Below are 5,056 nucleotides of genomic sequence, written 5' to 3' on the forward strand. Positions count from 1 at the left end.
TCACATATCTTTACTCATGTGTTTTTAATCGAATTGTTGAACGAAATATTAAAACAATTATCATATGTCTATCAAAAAAAAATTGAAAATATATTACTTAAAAACAAATAGTTTAGAAAGAAAAATTGCAAATAATATTATTATTGGATGGTAATTAGGATGTATATATAAATGCATATATATATATTTCAAATTGATAAATATTTTTAAATTTAAAAAAGTGATATGTGTGTTTTTAATTTAAAAAAACAAATATTAAAGGATTACGTGAAAATTTATAAACATAAATATCATATTTGAGATTTTTTAATTTAGGTATCTCTATTAATTTTATTTGTATTTTTTAAAATTTTAAATTATTACTACAATTGAATTTTGATTTTAAAAAAGCAAGTATTGTGGCTTCATGCTTTTACGTGATCAACTTGTAATCCAATTTTTTTGTCATTTAATTTTATCTTGAAATTTGATTAATTTAAATAAAATAAATTTAGGTATTTTCAAAATTCAAATTTTGATTTTTTTAATTTTTAATTGTATAATAATTGTATATATTATTTTATGTGTCAAAAATATAAATCATTTACCAAAGTGTTGACATAATTTTATATATCCTATAATATAATATTATATATAATTATCACTCGTTGCTTGTTGTCTAATCTTTGTTGTCTTCTTTGTCATTGATGTTCCTTTTTCTGTCCCATAAAACCAACGAAGAACATTTAAAAAAACAAAAAGAAAAAAGAAAAAAAAAAAAAAGGCAAAGGATCACAACCATAGCGACGGCTCTGTTGGTTGGGTTTGGGAGGTATGGAAAATTTTTTAAAAGTTTATAGAAGTATTAAAATAATAATATTTTAAATTAAAATTGAATAAAAATATTTTTAATTAAATAATAATTCCCTAAATTCTAACATGAAATCTTTGTTTAAATTCCGACCCGAATCATGTTGGAGAAATAACCGAATCCTTTCATTTGTCCACTAGAAAGTTTTGAATCCCATCACCGCCCAAATAAAAAATTAACTCATCATGTAGTGGGAATGCTCAAAAATTGCGGGAAATTATTATTTGCTTCGATTTCCAGATTGGATGTTTTTTCCTACACTTTATATTGTCCATTTTATCAAGAGAAATGTTTTTTCATCTTAATTTTTTTTATCCAATCAGTGTTCTGACTCTCTCAAATATAGTACAGCTATAATTTATTACTTAAACCTAAAGATGATTACTTAATGTGCCTAATCATATATATATATATGAAAGACCAAACTTCACATATGGTGAGAATAAAATATTGTGAAATACACAAAACGCGTTACAACTGGGGATGGACTATGGTGGGCTAAACTTTCGAATTTCTTATTATTCGAATCTTACTTGAATATTTTATCATTTCATTTAATCCAAGTATATCCATGTTACATGAGGCATAGCTAAAGTTTCAGTTTTACGGCGGATGAATTATACTGGACTTTCATTGAGAGGCTGCTATAAGCAATTAATAATCTTTTAGCTCGAGATTAGAATGGTAAGATTTGGAACAAAAAGGAAAAACTGGAATTGCACGATCGAATCAAAATTGTGGTTTTTTAGTGATTTTTACTTCAGAGAAACTCATTTCACAAGGTTAGCCGTTAAAAAAGTACGTCACTGGCAAAGTGCTTTCGATGACGAGGTGCAGCAGTGGGCACTAAGCAGCAGAGCAATTTAACCAAGGAGGTAAAAAAAATGATGGTTGTGCGGATGAAAAGAAAGAGGGAGACAGAATACAAAGTAAAGAAACATTGGTAGTTGAAAAATCACATCTTAAATCCTGCTAAGGGCAAGAGAACCTAGAGTAACATGATAGCAGCCAGTCCCAGTTGTAAACATACTTATCTGATTCTTTGCAGCCGGGAGAAAACAATGCATAATACCCTAGGTTCAGCTTTCCAGAGAAGAGATCTCCAAAAATCAGGTGTTGAGGTAGTACGGGAAACAAACTTCCATGAGGAATCTCCCCACCAAGAAATGAATTCTTTGGCACTTTAAATATCTAACTTGTCATGAAAAACTCCTTAAGAATTAAGATGAATCTCTCAAAATCACCTTTGTCCATCAGGTCTTCACAAGCTTAAATGTCACTGAAAATCAATAATCAAGTTGTGAATTATACAACTTCATCTGCAAAAGAAACTTGGTTGACTATCTCACAAATAGCTATTTATAGTTTCTACAGGCACTCAAACATGTGGAAGGATTTACACCGATGATAAGAGCAGCAATGAGTTAGAAAGTACCAGAGAAATTTCAGAAAAGATGCCTGCTTAAAATAATACTGAGAAAAGCTCGCTAATATTTTGAACCATGTACCAAGTTCCTGAGCCTAAGACATGCTCATATGCCAGTAACTAGCAACAGTATGCTAGATGCTGTGCTTAATTCCAACTATTGGGTGTCCTCATCCACTTTCTTTCCAACTACTATTTCTTTATGTTTAGAAGGAAATATTAGAGACCTACAGAAAACAAGTGTGCTTCATGTCATGTTGATTATTAGTCAGGCATTACTTCAAAAAGCTCAACCTTATCTGTATGCTCTATCCATTAATATTCCTATACACGCAATAGAAAGTCTTCTTCTTCCTCTTTCTTGTAGTACGTATGTTATTTGCATTTGTAATTGAATTTGTTGCTAAAGCATGATTTTTAAGGTATTATAAATAACATCAACGTTGAGTTCCAATTCATACCTAAACATGCAATTGTATTTCAGATTCATTTGAATGTTCACTGTCATATATAATGTTATTACCTATTTTAATTTTCAATTGAAAATTATTCCTCCCACCCCCTCTTCAACCAAAGGAAGAAAAAAAACAAAATCCTCTAAAAAAAGGGGCTTCTGTCTTCTCTTTGAAGCTTGACCCTCCCTCATGGAGGGTAAAATTCCTCCTCACTTTAAGCCCACAAAGGGATATTTAGATGGACAATCTTTCAGCCAAAAGAAATATGTCTAAAGCACCATTCGAATTAATTTCAGGGATCTGCCAGCTGGTGCCTTGTATTATATGCCCTTGAAATAAAATGGATTCAATTGGAACAAAGAGTTCAAACTTTTGATCCCCAGGCTACCAAAAATTCTGAAATAACATTCTAATAAACACCATAATGTTATGCATAGTAAGTTCACTATCTAAAGTAAAGATTACTAAATGACAAAGAAAACCATTAACGTTGACAATGCATCATATAATGATCCTGTAACACGCACTTCTTCCATTAACTTAAAAAGTTCTACATTCCCCTCAGAGAAAAAAATACTCCATGGTTACAAATGAACACAAAAACTAACATTTCTTTTCTATATTTGAATTCAATGTCTCAATCAAGCACTAAAAACAATAATAGAAGGAAAGTAACATTCCTGAGTTCTTCTAATTATCAGTAAGAAGTTACATTGCCTGATAACAAATTGAACACAATTCTCACTTTTCATTCTTGACAACAGATTACACTGTTTTCTCACTATCCTGAATCATGCATTTCATTAAAAAGGACATAAACAAAATATAACAATATTCCAAAGCACCAAACAATGTAAGGACATACCGAGCATCTGTTTAAGGAACAGCGGTAAGCCTAGCCTCGAACATAAATCCCCGGAAAACCTCATCCCCATTTCCGGGCACCTCATCAATCCACCGCCACTCGCAGCAATCCCAAAGAGCCAACCTCCCAACCTTCTTCCCCGAAAAGCAAACACTATCCCCTCCTCCAAACACCTTAAACTTACTATCCTGAAACCACCGCTGCATCTCCTCTGGCATCCTTGTCGCCTCTTCCCACTCCATCGTTTCCAAATCCAACCTCAATATTAAAATCGTCAAACAAGATTGATTCAACGAATAACTCGATTTTAATCCCCCAATCATCAAGATCTTGTTCCCATTCCCACGTATTAAACTTGGTCGTTTCATGATATCGAAAATGTCCCCCCATTCGTGCCTTTCCAAACATTCCCAACTGTTGTTCATCACATTTAACTTTAAATTTAACATGTTTTTGACAGCGCAAGAGAATAACTTCCACTTACTCCTCCACGGTGATCCGACGTCGCATAGGCCGAAAACGGAGTTGGAAACGACGATGGGGCTTCGGGGTTTTGAAGGTAAATTCGAAGAGAATTTGAGCCATTGCTGGGTTTGTTGAGAGAAGGAGAAGTAAAAAGCAGCGAGTTCTGTTAGGACAATGACTCGGTTCACTGAGTCAACTAGCACCGAGCCATGGCGTGACCAGGCCGAACCGAGCTAGGGGAGAACTCTATATTGGCGAGTCAAGGGGTTACAAACGATGAGTGACTTGTTCGAGTCGGGCGAGTCAGCTGAGTCGGCCCAGAGGTAAACCAGACCAAGAGAAGAAGTGACGGGGTAAGGACATCAGAAGGGAAGAAAATCGAGGTTGAAACGAAGCCATTGGTCTTGATCAGGGTCGTAAACGTGTAGGGAAGTAGAAAGGGACGTGTGGCGGCTGTTATTATGGTGGTTGTGATGGTGATGAGGGGGACGGAGAGAGAGGAGGTTGAGATGGGATCGAGTGGAGATGAGGTGCATGAAAGACGAAGAGGTCAAGATTTGGTTAAAGAGCTTACAAACGGAGCGGCAGATCATGATTTGACGAAGCGAAAGGGAAGAAAAGATCTGGTGGAGTGTATCTTCTCGGAGACGGTTGATCGGAGAATCCTCCATTTTCGTCGATGCGAAGCAGGGAATCGTGCGATTAAAATGCAGAACATTGTCAGAATTTGAGGGTAGCGTAAAGAGACTATTCCATGTTGGAGAGTGGACGCGTTGTCTCAGTCTCAAGGGCAATCTTGTTATTTCCCTAAATTACCCTTGTACAATGCTGTCACGTCATCAAATCAGTTTTGCTGAAATTCATTTTTTCTTTTTTGAAGAGTTTTATTGCTTCGGTGCTTCCTCTGCTTGTAAAACCAACATTTTAATTTAACCAATATATTCATAACCTAGCTTTTTAAACTCCTAAGCACAATATTTTTTATTTTATTTTAT

The 5,056-nt window shown here is 34.4% G+C and overlaps 1 pseudogene across 1 annotated transcript; it reads right to left on the reverse strand.

The window, feature by feature from the left end:
* Positions 1-1,989: 1,989 nt before the first annotated feature.
* LOC111312209 (SKP1-interacting partner 15 pseudogene) lies at positions 1,990-4,807 on the reverse strand (annotated as a pseudogene). The gene is made up of 2 exons (XR_016343639.1): positions 3,597-4,807; positions 1,990-2,129 (listed from the first exon to the last, which is right to left on the reverse strand). The product of XR_016343639.1 is annotated as an SKP1-interacting partner 15 pseudogene (transcript).
* Positions 4,808-5,056: the final 249 nt, after the last annotated feature.

Source organism: Durio zibethinus, chromosome 1 (genome assembly GCF_047325235.1).
Source record: "Durio zibethinus cultivar Kanyao isolate XHJ-2024 chromosome 1, ASM4732523v1, whole genome shotgun sequence".
In the NCBI taxonomy this organism is placed as follows: Eukaryota; Viridiplantae; Streptophyta; class Magnoliopsida; order Malvales; family Malvaceae; genus Durio; species Durio zibethinus.